General features: G+C 46.1%; 1 long non-coding RNA gene across 1 annotated transcript; it reads left to right on the top strand.

Moving 5' to 3' along the window:
- The first annotated feature begins 16050 nt into the window (after nt 1-16050).
- Nucleotides 16051-16996, top strand: LOC134756515 (uncharacterized). The gene is made up of 2 exons (XR_010129245.1): nt 16051-16213; nt 16639-16996. It is a non-coding gene; the product is annotated as an uncharacterized lncRNA (long non-coding RNA).
- The last annotated feature ends 6773 nt before the right edge of the window (nt 16997-23769 follow it).

The following is a 23769-nucleotide window of genomic DNA, read 5'->3' as shown; positions in this document are numbered from 1 at the left end:
ACCACCACCACCATCACCACCATCATCATCACTGCTTCTATAGTTAAGGGCATTGCAACTCAATTCTGCACTGCTACCTATATAGACTGTTTATTGCAAGGTCCTTGAGATAGTATCTCCTGAAAGAGACTCAACTACACTTTAAAAACGTTTTCACCTGCATGAGTCATACAAAACAAGTTATTTTACTTGCTGGTGAGTGGAGATCTGAGGGGAGGCTGAGAATCCTGGGACTATTACTATGAGGCTTGAAGCAAGAAATCAAATCCGCAAGGGAGCAGTGAGGCTACAAAAAGGAGGTTTGTAAGGGGAGGGGTGAATTTGAAGACAACAAAAGATCCAAGAGAAGCTTAGCTGAGGGTCGGAGGATCTTCTTAACTATAGGCTTGGGGAAGGGTCCTTCTTTCACTTCACAAAGGGAAAACCGGGGTCCAGGAAGGAAAGGGTGTGGAGACAGAACTCTCCTTTCCAATCAGTCCCTTTCTTTTCCTACCAGACCATATATCAAGGTTGGACTGATTGGCCAGTTTTTTTAATGACTGTGAGTGGCAGATTCTGACTGGTTGGCAGCCTCCCTGCCCAGTGGTGACGAAGAAATGAGATTGATCTTTCCTTTCTTAGGATTGGTTAACAACCCTCAGGGGGGCCAGAGACTCATTTTAATTGACTGGATAGGCTAAGAGAGAGGTTCAGCTTCTCTCATATAGAAATTCCAAGTGTCCTTTTCTACAAAGGTCACCAAGGAAGGGTTTTGATTGGTTTATATATGTTTCTTTGGACAAGAAATCATAGCTTAGAGCAGAAAAATCAAGATAATCATGCAGGCATGCCACAATGAGAAAGAGCCACGAAAGAAACAGGAGTGATTTTAAAAACGAGAGAGAGAGAGAGAGAGAGAGACCGGGGCACAGAGAAATGCAAAGAAAAAATATTGCTAGAGAGAAGAGGAAGGGTTTAAATGGTTTGATTTCCATTCCTGATGGCTTAAGATGAGGATACTTTATGATGTGTTTTGCTAGATGCACATGTTGCCAGCAAGTGGCATGGATAGAACAGCTGTCTTCGAGGCAGGAGACTGGAGTCTAGTCCTAGCCCTGCTACTAAATAGTTGAATAACTATGCTAGTTATTTCATCTCTCGAAGCTTTAGTTTCCTCATTTGGAAAAATCAGGGAGAGAAGTAGGTGATGTCTAAGATTTCATCCAGTGTTAACTTTCCAGGATTTTCTTTCTTTCTGCTAAACAGGCACTTTTCTGCAAGTTAAAGTGGAAACTTTGCACTGCCAATACTTTATACATATTGAGCTTCTCTATTTATTGGTGATTGTTAATTTCAAGCTCCTGGGCTGTGATGGGCTGGTGGGAACTGACTGATAGATTTTCTACTTTTCCTTGCTAAATCAGTTCCCTAAGACATCAGGACTGTGAGACATCGGTAAACCTCCCTACTTCTAAAGAAAGAAAACAGTAGATGAAGGAAGGGAAAGGATCACTGGTATCCAGGCTTCTGAGGGAGGAATCAGTGGGAGAGATGGTGGCAGAGGGATGACCAAAAACATTTTTGCTGGGGAAGAACTTCACCTTCCTTTGAATTTGTTTATTTTTAATTTATTTTATTTTTTTGGAGACAGGGTCTTGTTCTGTTGCCCAGGCTGGGGTGCAGTGACACGATCATGGCTCACTGCAGCCTCGACCTCCTGGGTTCAATTGATCCACCTGCCTCAGCCTCACAAGTAGCTGGAACTACAGGCATGCGCCACCATGCCCGGCTAATTTTTGTATGTCTTGTAAGGATAGGGTTTCACTATGTTGCCCAGGCTGGCCTTGAACTCCTGAGCTCAAGCGATCTGCCTACCTCAGCCTCCCAAAGTGTTGGGATTACAGGCGTGAGCCACCATGCCCAGCCACAACCAATATTTATTGAGCATCTGCTATGTGCAAAGTATTGTGCTACATATTGTGAATGGGTATGAAAAATGAGAAAGCATACTCCATTGTCTTCATAAATTTAAAATCAGTAAGAAAGACGTGTACACATATAACTATAATATGCAGCAGGATTTAATAGGCTATATGAGTAATAGGAGTTGTGGAAGCAGTATGACTTCAAGCTAGAATAGTCAAGGGGGCAACATAATTAAAGTAGGTTTTTTCCTTTTAAGAAAATTAGCTAGGCATGGTGGCTCATGCCTACAATCCCAGCCACTTTGGGAAGCTGAGGCAGGGAGATTGCATGAGCCCAGGAGTTTGAGACCAGCTTGGGCAACATAGCAAGACCCCATTGCTACAAAAAATAAAAACAAAACGTTTGAAAAAAGAAAATTATGAAATATTTGATTCATATAAAATAATGCAAGTAATGTATATCCATTTATTCAACACATATATTTTGAGCATCTACTATGTGCTAGGCACTGTTCTTGGTGTTGAGGTGGAGGTGGAGTTTTGCTCTTGTCGCCCATGCCGGAGTGCAGTGGCATGATCTTGGCTCACTGCAACCTCCGCCTCCTGGGTTCAAGCAATTCTCCTGCCTCAGCCTCCCAAGTAGCTGGGATTACAGGTGTGCACCACCACACCTGGCTAATTTCATATTTTTAGTAGATATGGAGTTTCACCATGTTGGTCAGGCTGGTCTCAAACTCCTGACCTTAGGTGATCCACCAGCCTTGGCCTCCCAAAGTGCTGGGATTACAGGCATGAGCCGCTGTATGCAACAGCACGCCCTAATTTAAGAAAAGAAAAAGAAAAAAACAAGGCCAGGCATGGTGGCTCATGTCTGTAATCCCAGCACTTTGGGAGGCCAAGGCAGGAGGATCATTTGAGGTCAGGAGTTCAAAACCAGCCTGGCCAACGTGGTGAAACCCCGTCTCTACTAAAAATACAAAAATTAGCCGGGCATAGTGGTGTGTGCCTGTAATCCCAGCTACTCAGGAGGCTGAGGCAGGAGAATTGTTTGAGCCTGGGAAACAGAGGTTGCAGTGAGCACAGACTGCGCCATTATACTCCAGCCTGGGTGACAGAGTGAGACTCCATCTCAAAAAAAAAAAAAAAAAAAAAGAAAAAAAATTACCAATACTACTGAAGGGGCCCCATGTGCTTCTCTTCTGTGCTAATTCCTGAATCTTATATTTACCATTTCCTAGTTTTTCTTTTTTTAACATATATTATTTATTATGTCCCTCCTCCTTTTTAAAAAACCATTCTAAGGGTGATATAGGCCGGGTGCGATGGCTCATGTCTGTAATCCCAGCACTTTGGGAGGCTGAGGTGGGGGGATCACGAGGTCAGAAGATGGAGACCATCCTGGCCAACATGGTGAAACTCCGTCTCTACTAAAAATACAAAAATTTGCTGGGTGTGGTGGCACACACCTGTAAGAATGCGCCACTGCACTCCAGCCTGGTGACAGATCGAGACTCCATATCAAAAAAAAAAAAAAAAAAAGGAATTTCATGGTGGTTTGAATTTATATTTCCCCTATTGTTGATGAGGTTGAGTGGTTGAGTATCTTTTCATATATTTATTGGCCATTCATGTTCTGTCTTCTGTGAAATGCCTAGTCATGTATGTCTTTTGCCCATTTTCCTATTGGGTTATTTGTTATCTTCCTATGGATTTTTAGGAATTAACAAATATATGTCCTAGTACTGATCCTTGTTAGTGGCAGTTTGTGGAGGGGTTGGGATTTTAGTAGAAGATCTAAGGATGGATGATTTCAGTTCTAGCTCAGTCTTTATTGAGTTGGATTAATTAATTCTTAATTCATCAAATATTTATTGAATGCCTACGCAGACATCAGGCTAAACATTGAGAATACGAATATCTCCCACATTTGCCTATTCCTTACCACTTCCAAAATCTAACTTGGTCCAAGCCACTGACATCTCTTGCTGGGTCACTACAATACTTCCTGGCTGATCTCCTTGATTCCGGTTTGGCCTGGCCACAGTCTACACTCCACACAGTGAGTAGCTAAACTGGTCTTTTAAAATGTAGATCAGCTCGAGCCCATGAGTTTGAGGCTGTGGTGAGCTATGATTGCACTACTGCACTCCAGCCTGGGTAACAAAGCAAGACTCTGCCTCTAAAAAATAAAAAATAAAGAAAAAAAAAGGAAAATATAGATTGGATCTTGCTACTTAAAACCTTCTAATAGTTTTATAGTACTAGTAGAAAAAATTCAAGGGTCCAGCTACAATAGGCTCTTACTGAACTTCAGATACAGCAAAGATTTTCTCACTCAGGACCCTTGCTATTCCCTCTGCCTGGAACCTTCTTCCCCCAGATTATGCCTTGGCTGGCTCTCTCATTTCATTTAGGCCTCGTCTCTGATATCGTCTCCTCAGAGACGCCTTTCCTGACCACTCTCTCTAAATAGCCATCACCCTCTCTTCTTTATCCCTTTATATTTCCTTATTTTTCTTTTTAGCACTTATGTATTTTTTTTTAATTTTATTTATTTATTTATTTATTTATTTATTTATTTATTTATTTATTTTTGAGATGGAGTTTTGCTCTTGTTGCCCAGGCTGGAGTGTAATGGCATGATCTCAGCTCACTGCAACCTCCGCCTCCTGGGGTCAAGTGATTCTCGAGCCTCAGCCGAGAAGCTGGGATTACAGCATGCACCACCATGCCCGGCTAATTTTGTATTTTTAGTAGGGATGGGGTATCACCATGTTAGCCAGGATGGTCTCGAACTCCTGACCTCAGGTGATTTGCCCACCTCGGCCTCCCAAAGTGCTGGGATTACAGGCTTAAGCCACCCCACTGAACTATTTTTATTTTTTATCGCTTTTACCCCATTAGAAGATAAGCTTCCCTAAGGCAGGGACGTTGTTCATCACTGTATCCCCAGCATTTAGAACAGTACCTGGCACATACTAGGCTCTCAACAGAAATTTTGTGAATGATTAAACAGTGAATAAGATAGAGTCCTTGCCCTTAACAACTTTATAGTCTAACAGGGGATACACAGGATTATTAAATAAAAGGCAAATAATTTCAACACAGAACAATAGTATTATAAAAAGGGTAAGCAGTGGGTGCTATGGAAATACATAGGATGGACATGCATCACAGTGCTGAGAAGGGGTAGTCAAGGAAGGCCTCCAGAAGGAGGTGACATTTCTGAGATGCCTAAAAAAACTGTATAGGGAGGGACTGAAAGGATGTTCCACAGAGTAGGGGCAATATGTACAAAGGCTTGGAAGTGAGGGATTAAGTGATCTTTTCAACAGAGGACAAGTAATTCAATGTGGCCAGAATGAACAGTTGTGGTGTGGCAGGATACAGAGAGATGAGACTAGTTGGTGGTGGCTAGATCCTGAAGGATCTTGAACATCGAGCTAAGACATTTGGATTTCATCCAGAAAGCAACAAGGAGTCATTTAAGCAAGAGAGTGAGAGGCTCAAGTATGCATTTTAAAAAGATCATTCTAGCTCTAGTGTGGAGGACTGATGAGAAAGGGCAGGGCTGGCAGCGCAGAGAGCAAAAAGGAGGCTGTTGTCGAAATCCAGGTGGGAGAACAGGGTGCCTTGAGCTTGGGGGTGATAGGGGGGATGGTGAGGAGTAGGCGGATCTCAGAGAGCTTTCGAAGGAAGACCTTACAGGCCTCAGTGATTGACTGGTGTATGAGATAAAGGAGAAGGGAGAGGTGAAGATGGCGCTCAGTTTTCTGGCCTGGGTTACCGAGTGGTGCCATTCTGTGACTCTCTCCCAAGCCTAATCCATCTCCACATTCTAGGAACCACCCCCGCCAGGCTTTACAACCTAGGAGCCTACCCCTAAGGCTAACCTTCCTCTAAACTTGGTCCTGTACCCAATTACCCTGCATTGGTTTAACCTTTTCTTTGGGCTCTATTCCCTCTACTTTCTTCCCGCTAAATGAAATGGAAACTTCTCTCTAGATACCCCTGGTTCTGTTCTTATTTTTCCAACCTTACCTGACTCACTAGGCCCTCGTGTATTTGATTAAAGCTCATCAAAGAGCAAGAATCTTCCACAATATCTCTCCATAGAGGCTAAAACAGGGTTGTAGCTCAAGGGAGCCACTGTTGGGTACTATAAGCAGCCTGAAGACTCCTAGACATACAGGACAGAAGAGTGGCAGGACAGACAGTAAAATGACTACAGGTGGCCGGGTGCGGTGGCTCCCGCCTGTAATCCCAGCACTTTGGAAGGCCGAGGTGGGTGGATCACTTGAGGACAGGAGTTCGAGACCAGCCTGGCCAACATGATGAAATCCTGTCTCTACTAAAAGTACAAAAATGAGCTGGGAGTGGTGGCTCATGCCTGTAATCCCAGCTACTTAGGAGGCTGAGGCAGGAGAATCTCTTGAACCCGGAAGGCGGAGGCTGCAGTGAGCCAAGATTGCGCCATTGCACTCCAGCCTGGGTGACAGAGTGAGACCTTGTCTCAAAAAGAAAAAAAAATGACTACAAGTATGCAATGTAAGTTAGTTACATCCTCTTTAGGTGGAGAATAGCAGAAGTCACGGCAACCATGGAAGGGCAAGAGTGAGAAATCAGCAGCCCCTTTTGTAATAAGCTGAAAAGTTTCTAATGAAAAGGTGAATTTGGCAAGCTGTGAGAATGAAGAGGGGGAATTGCTGGTGGGCAAGTCTGGAGGCTTTCTAGCCATGAAGAACAGAATGGGAAGGGCAGAAGGAAGAATCAGAGTGCTGTAGTGAGATGAGTGAGCCCACCTCTAATATTTGTGGGGCTCACAGCAAGATAAAAATTTAGGCCCCGATACCAAATATCTAAATATGTAAAAGTTATAAATCAAAGCTAATAAACCATTAAGTAAACATGTCCTACCCTCTTATCTTGACAAATATATCAATATCAACTGGAAGGTTTATATTTAGAATTCTGGAATTCCTTCAAGTCCCTGTTTGCCTCATGTTCTCTTTCCATTCATGGCTCTGTCCCACTGCTGAAGGGACCTCACACAAAAGTGTGCGCTCAGTAAGGCCATACATCTAAACTCCATCTGCACTACAGGCCAACAGGACTAGGAATGTGCCCCCAGTAGCTCAGTCTGTGCTCTCAAGAGATCAGCCCCCAGGAAGAGGCTGTGGGCTGTGGCCTTGGAAGGGCCTGCTCAACAGGGGATTCTGGTAACTGGAGCATGTCTAGGAGTGGGGAGAAATGAGCTCTGGGTAGACATATCCACTTGGCCTTAAGTTATCCTCCTTCTGGAGGAGGATGAGGCTGTCTTTAAAAAAACAAGCACCAAAGATAAAATCCCTCTGGCCAAGTCTAAAGGCATGGACTCCAAAATGATATAGAGCTAGTTCAAATCCCTATTGTAATATTTCTTTATTCTTCTTTGAACCTGAGCAGGCTCTTTGAGGTTCCATTTTCTTACTTGTAAAATGGGGATAATAATAACTACCTTACAGCGTTATTGTGAGAATTAAGCAAATGTGTGCAAAGCACCTGGTATTTAATAATCGCTACTTAGTTCACATTGTTTTTCTTCCCACTCACTACCATGCTTCCCTTAAAGTACCCATGCAGGCTGGGGAAAAAAATATGATTTTTTTTTGTAAGGCTATCTGGCAGAAGTGAGTCTAAGAAAAAGGAATTTATAAAGAAGACAGTAATAATCTAGGCAGTAATAATCCCAGCTCAGCCTGGAACCATGTGGGAGAAAGAGGGAGAGTAAGTTATTTTGTATGCAGATAAATGAGAAGTGGTAATGGTGTAATTGCTTTTACAATCTGTTTGTTTTGCTGAGGGTAGCAGGTGGTTACTGTTTTGATTCTTGATTTTCATGTTAAGACAGAGGGAGAAAAGGTGTGAATAATCCAAAATAAAAGAAAATCCAAACACCATTCCTTGGTGACTAGAAACACAATCAGAGAAACACATGGTTGCAAACACATATGTATTCTGCCTTTAATTTAATTTAATTAAATTAATTAATTTATTCATTTATTTATTTTTGAGTTGGAGTCTCGCTCTGTCACCCAGGCTGAAGTGCAGTGGCGCGATCTTGGCTCACTGCAACCTCTGTCTCCCGGGTTCAAGCAATTCTCCTGTCTTAGTCTCCCAAGTAGCTGGGACTACAGAAGCACGCCACCATGCCTGGCTAATTTTTGTATTTTTAGTAGACATGGGGTTTCACCATATTGGTTAGGCTCGTCTTGAACTCCTGATCTCAGGTGATCCACCTGCCTCGGCCTCCCAAAGTGCTGGAATTACAGGTGTGAGCCACTGTGCCCGGCCCTTATTTATTTATGTTAAGACAGGGTCTCACTCTGTCATGCTGGCTGGAGTGTAGTGACACGATCTCAGCTCACTGCAACCTTTGCCACCTGGGCTCAAGTGATCCTCCCACCTCAGCCTCCCAAATAGCTGCACCATCATGCCTGGCTAATTTTTAAATTTTTCTGTAGAGACAGGGTTTCCCCATGTTGCCCAGGCTGGTTTTGAACTCCTGGGCTCAAACGATCAGCCTGCCTTGGCCTCCCAAAGTGTTGGGATTACAGGAATGAGCCACTGTGTCCAGCCTGTATTCTGTCTTTTAAACACAGACACTGAACCTGTCATTAAGTTGGTTTAGTCACTGTCCCTGAACATGTATAGATTCTTACCACATGCTGTCACTCTTGTCCAGCTTGCAGCTGGATGTCTTCTCCCTCCTCAGTCATTCCATATTCTATTCTTGTTTTTGTTGTTGTTTTGAGACGAAGTCTTGCTCTGTTGCCCAGGCTGGAGTGCAGTGGTACCATCTTTGCTCACTGCAACCTCCACCTCTGGGTTCAAGCAATTTTCCTGCCTCAGCCTCCCTAGTAGCTGGGATTACAGGCGCATACCACAACGTCTGGCTAATTTTTGTATTTTTAGTAGAGATGGGGTTTTGCCATATTGGCCAAGCTGGTCTCGAACTCCTGACCTCAGATGATCCACCAGCCTCGGCCTCCCAAAGTGCTGGGATTACAGGTGTGAGTCACCATGCCTGGCCACCCAACCCCAAATTCTACTCTTTATTTTAGGCCCACTTCTTCCATGTTAGCATTCTTGCCTGCTGCCCTCCACCCTTACCTTGAGCTCTTCCTAGTCTATGTCATCTAGAACTTACTTATGTCTTAGTATGTTCATTGTCTTGTCTTGTTCTGTTTCTCTTACATGTGTGCAAGTCTTGCCTCCCCAACTAGAATTTTAGCTTATCAAGGGCAGGAACTGTAATTCTTATTCTCCAAAATTTCCCATGGTTTCTGTGTATTCATTCAACATACATGTATTAAGTTCTCATGTGCAGCCAGGCGTGGCGGCTCATGCCTGTAATCCCAGCACTTTGGGAGGCTGAGGCAAGAGGATCACTTGAGGCCAGGAGTTTGAGACCAGCCTGCACAACATAGCAGGATCCTGTCTCTATTATATTAAAAAAAAATTATGTGCCTGAACTGTGCTAGGTGCTAGGGATACAAAGGTTTTAATGGGGCAGGGCATGGTGCCTCATACCTATAATCCTAGCACTTTGGGAGGCCAAGGTGGGAAGATCACTTGAGCCCAGGAGTTTGAGACCAACCTGGACAACATAGTAAAACCCTGTCTCTATTTTAAAAATAATTTACAAGTTTAAAAAATTATATATATATATATCCCTGGAGTAGCTAATAATGTAATGGACTCATGGTTTGATAACTGCCTATAAAAGTATTGAGCACATAATGGTACTTCACTACAGGTTTGATGGATTGACAAATCATGCTGCTTTTCCAATAGGCATTCAATGAATGGAAATTAATTAATGAGACAACTGAATAACAAGCTATTGATATGGCTGTTCCAGGTGCACCTCTCCTGTAAGAACCTAGATCTAGCTGTCTTAACGGTGTAAGAATGATTTGAGAGGAGAAGTGTTCTTTACAGTCACCAAAGCAGAGTCTACTGTCTTTTCAAGGCAGTGCTAACTCCTTTCCTTAGGGATTTTACAGGTGTGATGAATACCTTTTGCCAATTGTGTCATTCAGGTTGGTCGATTATGAGAACTATGTTCATCATCATAATAAAAACAGCTATAATTGAACACTTATTGTGTGTTAGACATTGTGCTGATTCCTTCCTTCCCTCCTTCCTTCCTTCCTTCCTTCCTTCCTTCCTTCCTTCCTTCCTTTCTGATGGAGTCTCACTCTGTTGCCCAGGCTAGAGTGCAGTGGTGCCATCTCAGCTCACTGCAACCTCTGTCTCCCGGGTTCAAGTGATTCTCCTGCCTCAGCCTCCTGAGGAGCTGGGATTACAGGTGCGCACTACCACGCCTGGCTAATTTTTGTATTTTTAGTAGAAACGGGGTTTCACCACGTTGGCCAGGCTGGTCTCAAACTCCTGACCTCAGGTGATCTGCCTGCCTTGGCCTCCCAAAGTGCTGGGATTACAGGCGTGAGCCACTGAGCCCGGCCTGATTTCTTTACATTAACTATCTAAATCCCAACTCCGTGAAGTGGAAACTATTATCATCCCTACTTTACAGAAGAGGGAACTAAGGCACAGCTAGTAAGTAGGAGAAGCTATATTTGAACCCAGGAAGTCTGATTCCATACTGTGCTGTGTATAAAAGAAACTGGGAGAGTGGAGAATTGAGTTTTTGAGGTGGCCCTGCCATTCACTCACTGAGTGAGCCGCAGAAGTCATTTCAGCTCTCAAGTCTTCAGCCCCTTCTGATCACACAGGGACAGCCCCAGACCTAAGGTTAATTATTCTGAATTCAAGGCCAGTGCTCTTTCCACCAGCCTCAGCTGCCTAAATCTGGTGGTGATGATCCTTTAAATTTCGTCTTTCTTTTCTCTTTTCTTTTACTTTTTTTCTTTCTTTCTTTCTTTTTTTTTTTACATGAACAATTATACTGCAGAAGAATCTCATCTTTCATCTCCCTGTGGTATCAGGGGCAGCCTGTAGTATTACCATTTACAAGATGGGTGTCCTTTTTCTTTGAGTTGGAGTCTTGCTCTGTCGCCCAGCCTGGAGTGCACTGGTGCGATCTCGGCTCACTGCAACCTTCACCTCCCAGGTTCAAGTGATTCTTCTGCCTCAGCCTGCTGAGTAGCTGGGACTACAGGCATATACCACCATGCCTGGCTAATTTTTATATATTTAGTGGAGAAGGGGTTTCACCATGTTGGCCAGGCTGGTCTTGAACTTCTGACCTCAAGTGATCTGCCCACTTCGGCCTCCCAAAGTATTGGGATTACAGGCATGAGCCACTGCGCCTGGCCAGATGTCCTTTTTTGAGAGATTAAGTGTGAAGACTTTGATGGCTTCGCGAAAGGCTTGGCTGATGGGAGAGTGTAGAGAGAGCTGCGGAAGAAGGACCCCTGATGCTAATTTCTTCCTGTGACACCATTCTTCAATTCCTAGGTTTATTAATTATTATTATTATTATTATTATTATAGAAACAGGGTCTCGCTCTGTTGCCTAGGCTGGAGTGCAGTGGTGCCATCATAACTCACTGCAGCCTCCACCTCCTGAGCTCAAGCCATCCTCCCACCTCATCTTCCCAAATAGCTAGGAATACAGGCACGCACCACTGATATGGTTTGGCTCTGTGCCCCCACCCAAATTTCATCTCGAATTGTAATCCCCATGGAGGGACCTGGTGGGAGTTGATTGGATTATGGGGGCAGTTTCTCCCATGCTGTTCTTGTGATAATGAGTTCTCAAAAGATCTGATGGTTTAAAAGTGTGTGGCTTTCTTGCCAGGCATGGTGGCTCACGCCTGTAATCCTAGCACTTTGGGAGGCCGAGGTGGGTGGATCACGAGGTCAGGAGATCGAGACCATCCTGGCTAACATGGTGAAACCCAGTCTCTACTAAAAAATACAAAAAATTAGCCGGGCTTGGTGGCGGGCGCCTGTAGTCCCAGCTACTCAGGAGGCTGAGGCAGGAGAATGGCGTGAACCTGGGAGGCAGAGCTTGCAGTGAGCTGAGATCACGCCACTGCACTCCAGCCTAGGCGACAGAGCAAGACTCTGTCTCAAAAAAAAAAAAGTGTGTGGCTTTCTTCACTCTCTCTATCTCCTGCTGCCCTGTAAGACATGCCTTGCTTCCTCTTCACCTTCCACCATGATTGTAAGTTTCCTGAGGCCTCCCCAGCTGTGCAGAACTGTGAGTCAAATAAACCTCTTCTGTTTATAAATTACCCAGTCTCAAGTACTTCTTTACAGCAGTGTGAAAATGGACTAACACAACAACCATGCATGGCTAATTTTTTATTTTAGTAGAGACAGGGTCTTGCTATATTGTCCAGGCTTGTCTCGAACTCCTAGGCTTAAGTGATCCTCCTGCCTTAGCTTCCCAAAGTGCTGGAATTACAGGCGGGAGCCACTGTAATAGAAATAGAAACCATTTCTAGGTTTATATATATACTTTCATGGTTGTAAAGGTATATCGGCACAATTTCTAGGTTTAAATGAGAACATTTCCCAGTATACAGAATGCTTGCTATCAAGAGTTCATTCACAGAGCATATAACCAAAACCAGGCTATGACTAAAAGGAAGGGGGTGGGTCCATTTTTTTTTTTTTCAGAGACATGGTCTCACTCTGTTGCCCAGGCTGGAGTGTAGTGGCACAATCATAGATCACTGCAACCTTGAATTCCTAGGCTCAAGTGATCCTTCTGCCTCAGCCCTCTAGTAGCTAGAACTACTAGAGATGGGGGTCTCACTGTGTTGTCCAGGCTGGTCTCAAACTCATGGCTTCAAACCATCCTCTGGATTTGGCCTCCCAAAGTGCTGGGATTATAAATGTGAGCCACTGTGCCTGGCCTTCATTTTTTAAATTATTTTTATTTTGAGGTGTCTGCTATCCACAGACCCCTTCCTCCACAGGCACTCCTCCCAGCTCTCCCTGTATCATCTCCTCTATAGGTCTCTTTCTGTTGCCCAGGCTGGAGTACAGTGGCACGATCATGACTCATTATAGCCTCGACCTACTGGGCTCAAGTGATCCTTCCACCTTAGCCTTCCAAGCAGCTGGGACTAAAGTTGTGTGCCATCATGCCCAGCTAATTATTTTGTTTTATAGTGACAGGATCTTGCTATGTTGTCCAGGCTGGTCTTGAACGCCTGGCCTCAAGTGATCCTCCTGCCTTGTCTTCCCGAAGTACTGGGATTACAGCTGTGAGCCACTGTGCCCAGTCCCCAATTCGTTTTTGACTGGATAGTTGGATCAATACCATTCACAGACTGAGACCAAGTAACAAGAAAGAGCAGGCAAAGGCTGACTTCTTTGAGGAGCCTCCACATAGAAACCAAAGCTGCTTAAATCTTCCACTTTGTCCTTTCATAGATGGGATTTTGCCTCCCACATATGGAGACAAAGGATGATAATTTTATTTATTTATTTTTTAGATGGAGTCTCGCCCTGTCACCCAGGCTGGAGTGCAAAGGCACAATCTCAGCTCACTGCAACCTCTGCCTCCTGGGTTCAAGCGATTCTCCTGCCTTAGTCTCCCAAGTAGCTGGGACTACAGGTGCGTGCCACCACGCCCAGCTAGTTTTTGTATTTTTAGTAGAGACAGAGTTTCACCATGTTGGCCAGGCTGGTCTCGGCCTCCTGACCTTTTGAGCCGCCCGTCTCGGTCTCCCAAAGTGCTGGGATTATAGGTGTGAGCCACCACGCCTGGCTAGGATGATAATTATCTGAACAAGTGAGCATGTTTGGCTGGCTTCAGTCAGTGTTTTAAACTGTTGTGCTTAGGCCAGGCACGGTGGCTCATGCCTGTAGTCCCAGCACTTGGGGAGGCCGAGACAGGTGGATCACTTGAAGTCAGGAGTTCGAGACAAGCCTGGCCAAAATGGCAAAACCCCGTCTCTACTAAAAATACAAAAATTAGCCAGGTGTGGCGGCAGGCGCCTGTAATCCCAGCTACTCGGGAGGCGGAAGCAGGAGAATCACTTGAACTCGGGAGGTGGAGATTGCAGTGAGCCGAGATTGCAGGACTGCAGGACTGCACTCCAGCCTGGGCGACAGAGCGAGACTCCATTTCAAAACAATGAAATTTAAAAATAAAATTGTTGTGCTTAAATAAAAATTGGTTTGCTATACTCCTCATGTTGTTATTTGACTCAGCTCTCCTTCTTTAGTTTCCCTTGCCTGTGTGTCAAGGGTAGCTGTGTATTTTGTTCTCACCATGTATATAAGGAAAATACAAATATATTACATACACATGCACACTGATCCCAAACCGCTGGTCCCCAGGCCCTCAGCTGCAGCCTGACATAGAAGTAGATGCTTCAGAATTTCCGCCTAGGGCAGACTGGCTGCAGCCTCCACTGAGGTGCCTGCTGGTGTCCTTTTGTAGGGCTTCTTTACCACCAGGCAGCCTGGCAGGACGTCATTTGTTTCTCTGCCCTCATCACCTTCCCTGGCTTCCAATTTCATCTTGTCATTTTTCAGAATCATTTACATGGTTCTCCTGTATGCTTTTTTTTTTTTTTTTTAACTTTCTCCATTCCTGCATAAAATTCTATAGAGACCAGGGAGGGAAACCCACCATCTCTCTCTCTCTCCCCACTAACCCCTTTCTGTCTGTCACACACACACACACAGTGGCAGGCAGACTTCATCTCTCCCCTAACCTTGCCATGTTCCCAAATAGCAAATCAAGATCACTTCCCTTTTAGGAGATGGGTCCATCCTTTTGGTGGATTCACCCGAGGTTGCTGAAGGGCCGAAATTCTGAAGCATCTACTTCTATGTCAGGCTGCAGCTGAGGGGACCAAATGTTTGGGGTCAGTGTGTGTGTGTATGTCATGTTTTTGTAAAGGTATTTTCCTTAAGCAGAAGGTAGCTTTGACTGTAGGTTAGAATTCTAAGTGTGAGTGGGAGGGGAAGTTGGGGGGTGAGGACAAAAAGTCCTGTTCTGACCTTTGCGGATGGGGATTCCAAGAGAAGTCTTGGTCCTTGCCTTTCTGGGAACCCTCAGTCTATGTGGGGAAAACTCCTGGTCAGATGGGGTGAACCAGAGGGAACAATGCACTTCTTCACAAACCAACATATAAACACTTGCGAATGAAATCACGCAGAGACATTCATCAGCTTCAAAAGGAGAGCGGAACTGGGAAAGGAGTCGGCAGAATTGAGAGAGGAGAATTTGGGAAAGCTTCTCCATGAGAGCGGTGCCTGGAGAGGCGGGTTGGGAACCGTCGCTGAGAATAAGGCACAGGTTAGCCGCCTTTCCCGGCGTCTCCTCCTCGCAAACCCCAAGCCAAGGCAAGCTGGATGAAGCGCTCTCTGGGCAGGCCCGGCTCTCCGTGTCCCTCCATCACCTGACCCCGCCGGCTCTCGCAGACCCCTTCCTGCACACTCACTCCTCCCGGCTCTTCTTCTATAATCTCCTGACATCTCTTCAAATCCAATTATTGAATTAATTGACGTGCGAACCCAGAGGCAAACAGAAAGGGGCGGCAAACACTGGGCGGCTCAGATTTATCCTTCGGCCTCCGCAGGGCCCGGCCGGACGAGATTTACTGGGCCTCGAACACGGCGACAGTTCAAACCTTTGATTAATCATGTTGTTCTGCCGGCCCCATAATTTAGTTGCTCTTTTTCCCTCCCTGCCTTTTTTTTTTTATCAGTGGAAACAGAGACGGAGTCCTCATCAGCTTCAACTACAAATATTAAGGTCCCGGACAGCACTTTGACAGAGAGGCGGCCAGCCCCCCACTTCGTACCGCCCCCCTAAATCATCTCCGAATTAACATCACAATCGGCGGCTGGCGCGCGTTCAGATTTAAATGGTGGCATATTGTTCGCGGACGGTCTAGCTCAGAACCGCGCGCTCGCAGCTCCCGCGGCGGGCCCCGCCTCTGCCCACACCGGCCCCTGCGGCCTCCCGGGAGGCTGTGACTCAGGAGTCGCGGGAGGCTCCGGGCCCTGTCTCCAGCAGGGGGCTGCAGGCGAGGGCGCGCTGGGGCGGGGGCGGGCGGCCTGCACAGAGGGGTCGGATGTGGGGCGAGTTGGGCAGAGGAAGAGGAACCGCAGATGCCGGGTGGCGGGAGAGGGGCTGGGGCTGCAGGGAGACAGGTGGGTTTGGTTGGGGTTGGGGGTTAGGAGGGGAGGACATGCTCTCTGCAAATTAGGTGCAAACGAAGGCTCAGAATGAGCGAGTTTGGGAATGCCACTACACAGACCTTTGGGTCTGGGATTTTGACACCTCGCTGGATCTGGAGGGCACCCTTGGGTGGAGAGGCCAGGAGGTAGGGAAATCTCTTGCTCCTTGAGTCATGCGATATGAATGAAGGACGAGTGTGGAGCAAGATTTCTCTATTTCCTGAGCATGTTAGAGAAAATTGGTCTTAAACTACAGCCAGAAGGCTTGAAGATAGTCTTCTGGAAGACCTGGGGTGAGGTTGAAATACCCACCCTCCCCGCCCCCGGGGGGCTTTCGGACTAGAAGGCCCTCGAAATAGCCAGATTTCTTGGAAGGCTTTTGGGGGAACACATATAACTATTGGGCTTTGTCCCACTCAAGAGAAGGAGAAAAGGGAGAGTCATTCCTCTGACCCCATCAATCCTTTGAGAATGAAGGAGCTCAGGAAGAAACATGTCAATCCAGGACTCTAGGTTTCCAGATATTTTTCTATTCATCTGTCTCTTCCCTCTTGTCCGCATCAATCTCCAGGACCCGATTTCTGCCTAGCAACATCACAACCAATCAAGATGCAATTAAACCTGTCAGTTCGGCTCATCCTTAACTGGGATTGGCTACTCGCAGTATGCTTATCCCAAGTTTTCATTGGCTGACGGCCACCTGTATGGAAATAAGAATTACCCGGGACTCTCAGGCCCTTCTCAGCAGTACGGACCTGTGGCTTAGTGCGCTGAAACCTGCAAGGTCGGAGCCGAAACTCCTGGGCTTGCTTGTTGTCCTGCCTTCTCTTCCTCAAAGGAGATCTCTTGAATATTCCCTTTTCCCTCTGCGCCCCTGCCTAAGGCCTAGTCTGAAAGAAGTCCGACCAAATAACCTGAAATAATGCGGATTTGCATGCTTTCTGCATCTTCTTTGCATTCTCTAGGTTCAAGGTCAAGATTTTGCCCCTTCCCTCCAATGCCGCCAGTGTTCTAGCCCCTTTCTTCCACGTCCACCTAAGGGGCAGCTTCTCTCCGTGTGAAGTTCCTCCGTCCCTCCCCGGGTTTGCCAAAACCCTCCCTTCTGGCTCGCCAAAACCCTCCCTTCTGGCTCAGCTTCCTCAATTCCCTACCGCCCCCTCCTCCATTTCAAGATCCAGGCATCTCGCACAACAATCCAGTTTAGGAGGGAGTTAGGGGGGAGAGGACCCCCCCCCCCAAAAAAACCCTCCATCCTCTCTCCCCATCCATTTTCTCCGAGGGAGCCGAGTTTGACAGCGAATTCATTCCGAGCGGGGAGGGTGATTTATTCTTCAAATATACCGACAAGTGCGGGCATGATGGAGCCCATTAAAATGTTGGGAGATTGTTTTTATGATTGAAGTCTGTATTACTCCAACCATAAAGAAAGAGAGCAAGGAGTCATTAGCATTTTCATGATGGTGTATTTCTGCTTGTCTCCGCGCCATCACTCATCTTTACTGCCCGTCCCTTTGCTCTCGCGCTGCTACAACGAGGAGAGACTGCAGCCTGAGTCGGGGCTGGGGGTGGGGGGAGATGGGGGCCAGAGATCCGCGCCCCCCACGCCGCTCTGCCCTTCACGCCAAATCCTCACCCTCCCTGAGACGCAGATAGGGGGTGAGAGGCTGGAAACAGACGTAGGGCCTCAGCTTCCTTCTGCGGCTCCTCCTGCCCTTGAAGTGTGGGAGCAGGGGGTCCTGCCCAAATGGTGCTTGGAGATCTGAGCACAGTGGGGTGGTGGGGGGGGTTACACCCCTTCCTTTCTCTGGCTCTTCACTTGCTGACCTACACTGAGAGCTCTTCAGGGTTATCCACATAGGAGTAAATCCAGGAATTCCTGGCTGAGTGCCTTGGGCTGGAGACATCAGTGTAGGAGAGGGCAAGAGGGAGGAGACCCCAAATCCTTGGGTTTGGAAAACTGGGTTGGCAGGAAGTTGGGAGCCCGGACATTTGGTTTCTGTCTCTGCGATCCCCTAAAGGGCCCTTTGACCTTGCTCCGGGATAAGTTCAAGCCTCCAGTCTCCACCCTGATTCCCCAGCTCCTGCTCCCTCCTAATTCCCTAAATCCTTGACTCTTTCTACACAGTCATTTACAACCAGACCCTCCAGTACTCCAAGGAGCTAATTTACACCCTCCATGCAAATAATGGAGATCAAAATAGTTACTGCCAAGGAATGAGCTTGGAGACAGCTGGCTATGGGTAAAACACTGCCTCCAGATGCCGGAGGATGGTTGGAGTCCCCTGTCCTCATCTCTGTTGTCATCGTCTTCTTCTTCTTCTTCTTCTTCTTCTTCTTCTTCTTCTTCTTCTTCTTCTTCTTCTTCTTCTTCTTCTTGTTCTTCTTCTTCTTGTTCTTCTTCTTCTTGTTCTTCTTCTTCTTGTTCTTCTTCTTCTTCTTCTTTTTCTTCTTCTTCTTCTTCTTCTTCTTCTTCTTCTTCTTCTTCTTCTTCTTCTTCTTCTTCTTCTTCTTCTTCTTCTTCTTCTTCTTCTTCTTCCTCTTCTCCTCCTCCTCCTTCTTTTTTTTTGAGATGGAATCTCGCTCTGTCGCCCAGTCTGGAGTGCAGTGGCGCAATCTCGGCTCACTGCAACCTCCGTCTCCTGGGTTCAAGCGATTCTCCTGCCTCAGCCCCTGGAGTAGCTGGGATTACAGATGCATGCCGCCATGCCCGGCTAATGTGTGTGTGTGTGTGTATTTTTAGTAGAGACGGGGTTTCACCATGTGTGTATTTTTAGTAGAGACGGGGTTTCACCATGTTGACCAGGCTGGTCTGGAGCTCCCGACCTCAAGTGATCCACCCGCCTTGACCTCCCACAGTGCTGGGATTACAGGCATGAGCCACCGCACCTGGCCTCATCTCTGTCTTCTGATAAGACACTAACATATAGAAACATTCATTCCAGGTTGGGCACAGCCTGCCTGCATATCTTATTGCCCCCTATTTGAGTGGGGGTTGGTTGGCATATAGGCTAGGTTAAAGGGTGATGGGGAAGAGGAGGCAGAAGTAAAGGTGGTGAAGTGGAAGTGGTAGCTAGGAAGACATTAAGAGTGATAATAAAAATTAGTGGACCCCCTTCCTGTTGGTCTACTGCTTTCCCAGTATTTTATTTTATATTTTATTTTATTTTGTTTTGTTTTGTTTTATTTTATTTTATTTTATATTTTATTTTATTTTATTTTATTTTATTTTATTTTATTTTATTTTATTTTATGAGATAGAGTCTCACTCTGTTGCCCAGGCTGGATCAGGGCTCACTGCAGCCTTGACCTCCTGGGCTTAAGCAATCCTCCTGCCTCAGTCCCTGGAGCAGCTGCATCCACAGGTGCATGCCACCACACCCGACTAATTGTGCTTTCCCATTGATGCCTCACAACAACCTGAGAGGTAGGTTTCAAGTCCTCCATTTCACAGAAGAAGAAACCAAAGCTCAGGTTGGGAGATACCCAAGGACAATTAGGTGGTAAACAGAAGAATCAAGATCTGAACCTGGACTGTCTTCATCACCTGAAGCTGCCTGAGAAGGAGTTCAGGGTCTCTAAAGTAGAAGCCAGGGTGACTAATAGCTCCATATAATTCATCTGGGTTCATAAGAAAGTGAGGAAGTCTGTCTGGTAAGAGCTTAAGAATTTTGAGAGAAATTTTACTAGAAATATTTATCTCGTGGTGATTGGGTCTAGGTAGTCGGGTAGTTACTATCATTGCTGGGATCTACCTCTCCCTAATCATTTAGTGAACATTTATTAAGCATCTACTATGTGTCTTCTTTTGATTGACCCCACCCTCCCCTTTCTCCACTTCCCCTACTGAGATGGGTACCTAATAGAGTTCTCAGGTCCTGGGCAGGGGTAGAGGCCCAGGAGAAAAGGAAGGTGTGGAAGTGAGAGCCCCCCATAGCCTGCACAGTGCCCAGAGGCGGCTGCAGCGGTGGCTCCAGATTTATAGCTGCCCCGGTACTGATGCAATAAAAGCAAACGATCCTTTTCTGTACTAATTTCTGTGTAATTAGATCTCTCCTGGCATGGAAAGTGGGGAGTGGGGGTGGCCAGGAGGGGAGGGTGCCAAGGACTCTTCACAGAGTCCTCCTCGGGAGGAGGGACTGCTGGACACACATGGCTTCACGTGGGGCTGGTTGGACAAATGGATCTGCACGCACTGTGATGCACACAGGAAAGCAAGTAGGTGGAGGAGTCTTGATATGTCAACACACTTGTGTGCAGGATGGGGACAGACAAACCTGGGATCCTGCACAAAGATCCTGGAGCCAGAAGAACTAACTCCCGGGTAGTCTGTACACACAGAAGATATTGATATCCTCAGAGGGGCTGCATACAGATTTCCCTGTACTAAGCTAGACACCAAGACCCCAGACCCTTGTTCAGAGAGGCTTGAACAGCAGAGAATTCCTTCAGATTCATCCACATTTACATCCACAGATACAAAACAATATATACATACACTTGCAGGAATACATATACATACATACACTTACTTGCATGAAAGCACATACACACATCTCTTAATCAAATGCAAAAATTACAATGTCTACACTTAATAGGAACTCAGCAAATGTTTGTTCCCTCTTCCCATCCTCATTGCCTGCCCACCTCCTATAGGCAGGAAACTAAAGGATAAAAAAAGCTCTTTCCTTAAGTAAGTTTTTCTTTAAAATACTTGAAGATGGATACTATGAAGCCAAGACAAAGATGAATCAGACAAAATCAAGAAAAACGTGGGGATGGTTAGTGGGGGAATGATTCTGGACTCTTTCCTCTCTTTTGGGAGAACAAAATCTCAGAGAGGAAAAGAACACCATTGTTATTATTACTACGCCCTTACCCCGACTCATGGTGACAAACAGTTACTATGGGTATGGCAGTAATGCCGTTTGGAGCGACACTTCTACCGAGCTAAGTATTCATCATGCACTTGAGTGTGTTTGTGGAGGAAGCTCAGAAGGCCTCTTATCCGATCTCCCTCTGCAGCCTGAATCTCTTTCACAGTAAGCCTGCTGGGGAGCCAGCCAGCTTCAGCTTCAGTACTCCTGCTAAAATGGAGCTCTTAATAAGTAGTCTGCCCCTATCGATGGACAGCTGCAGGGATTAAAATATTCTTTGGTGCAATTGAAATCTGTTTTCTTTTAAATTTCAGAATATACTATTTCTAACTACCTGTCATAGCTCCTTGAGTTATTCTAATGTTTGAATACCAGTTCAATCTAAGCATTAATTGTCCCTCTACATTAGCAATAACTATTAGATACCCATTGGGAAAATCAGGAGATTTTGATCTCCACAGATGACTGCATTGTACTTATCTTAAACCCTTGTTCTAATGGGTAATTCCTGATTAAACTGAGTAATGAAAATGTATCACAATAAAGAAAGATTTGTCATGCCTTGTTATCACTTCATAAGGCCATCTTTTTAGATACCTGCCATAACATCAGGATATTTCCATCCCAATAAAACATGATCATGATGTGCTTGGCTAATAAAAAGGAAAAAAGCCGTGTGTTAAAAATATGTTTAAAATGATTTGCATGAGTGGTGTAAATATAAGCCACCACCATCATCATTGTCAACATTATCCCCAGTTTATTTGCCTTTTGAAATCCCTGCCTGACCTTGAGGGTGGGAGGTTGATAAAGGAAGAGGGAGGCAGAAAATTAGCATCTATTAAATGCTTATTATTGCTAGGCACTGTGCTAAACACTCACAATAACCCTCTAAGATAGGTATTATTATGCTCTTACAGATGAGGAAATTGGGCTCAAAGAAGTTCAGGAACTTGCTCTAGGTCATACAGTTAGTAATCACAGGATCAAGATTTCAACCCAGGTAAGTGTAATTCCAAAGTCTGCACTCTTTCCCCTACACCTGGACTGGTTACATTTACTTTGACCTCAGCAGTGCCTCACTGAGTGGATCTATGCTGCTACTGATGTGACACTGGTCAGGAGACATGCTGGGCTCAATGATCCTTCCTAGACACCCAGAGTCCCAGAGGGAAGCCAGAAGTTCTGAACCTGACCTTTGAGGCTTCTGTGTTCAGTCACATTACTGCCTTCACCCAGGAGTGCCCACACGTAATCATGGGCACCGTCATTGTTGTGTGCGGTGTCCAACACGCATTTGGACTCACACAGGCTGGCTACACCTTCCCATCTCCCAGGCGGTGGTGTGTGCAGCCAGCAGGGGTCGCCGGCACACCAGGAATTACCACTTTCTGGGTTTGTCTCCTGGCCCAACAGGATGGAAATGTTCCTCTTCCTGTGTTCTTCTAAAATCTTACATTAATCCCTTGCCTTCCCCGCCTTCCCCTCCTATCTCCTCCTATCCCCACAGAGCCAGTAGGTTTCTTACGACAAGCTGGGTAGTAGTAGCCCAGTAAGTAACACCCTAAGCTGCTGAACCCCAACCTAGACCAGAGATCAGGGATTCTGGCAGCCAGTTCTGCCTCAGGAATGGCCAGGGAGCTAAGAAGCCTGGAACACCCAAGCTTCTGGATCAGCCTTGGCTGGGAAGGACTCTCCCTCCTCTCAGTGCTTCCTCTAACTCATCTCAGCATCTGCCACTGTACCTGTCTTGACCATTCTTTCCTGTCTCAACGTCCATGTAAGCATCTGTCTCAGGATCTTCGGACCCTCAAGGCCCTGTAGCTCCCTCATCTTGGGAGGGCCTAAGAATGCAGGAGGAGGCAAATCTCTAGTGATCTGTGGCCAGGGGTTTCAGAGGAGAAATCATGGTTTGGGTAATACAGGGGAGGGATCCAGGTACCCTGCCTCACAACAGTAAGTGGGGGCCAGTCATTTGCTATCTGTAGGAAAGGAGTCCAGACACTGTCTGTGGAGGTAGCTGTGTCTGCCTTTTGGGAGGGACATCTCTTTTCTGCACCTCATCTCTCCCCTGCTATAGCTACAGTGCCTCAGCTTTTCCATCCCCCCATCTCTCTATTGACCCCCTCCCCTCAACTCCTGGAGCCCACTGATTGGCAGCTGCCTGCTGCAGGGCCAGCTACGTTTATGGCTTTGCGGCAGCTGGGGAGAAAACGAGGCCAGAGACAGAAAAATGGAAACCTATCAAGAAATCAAGGATGCTGAGAGTAGGAGAAAGAGAGTCAGAGATAGAAGCAGAAAGACTCCAAGAATAATAGAAACAAAAAATCAAAATGATGAGAGGCACAGACTGAAGCAGAGACAGATACAAAGAAAATTGTAGAGATACTGATAAAAGATGATGAAAAGGTGATAGGGATGGGGAGAAGAGGGAGAGAAAAGCACAGACAAAACCATTAGGATAAATCCTGGGAGTAGGGATGTGCATGGCTTTCTAGGGGGACAGGAGTTGCTGGTAGTAGGTAGAGGCTGAGGCTGTCATTTAGGGACTCCCAGAAATCATTTGGTGGTACAGAAGAGGCTGGAGGATCTTGCAGCCAGTCCCAGTTCTCTCCACACCTGTTCCATGTCCATTTCCACACCCTCCTCCTGGAGTTGTTTTTGTTTGTTTTAAGACAGAGTCTCTTTCAGGCTAGAGTGCAGTGGCATGATCAGGGCTCACCGCAGCCTTGACCTTCCAGGTTTTAAGTGATCCTCCTGCCTCAAGCCTCCTAAGTAGCTGGGACTACAGACATGCACCTCCATGCCTGGCTAATTTTTATATCTGT

The sequence above is a fragment of the Gorilla gorilla genome, chromosome 10 (genome assembly GCF_029281585.2).
Source record: "Gorilla gorilla gorilla isolate KB3781 chromosome 10, NHGRI_mGorGor1-v2.1_pri, whole genome shotgun sequence".
NCBI classification, from domain to species: domain Eukaryota; kingdom Metazoa; phylum Chordata; class Mammalia; order Primates; family Hominidae; genus Gorilla; species Gorilla gorilla.
The sequence above is the reverse complement of the archived record's forward strand: the minus strand, read 5'-3'. Positions and strand labels throughout refer to the sequence as shown.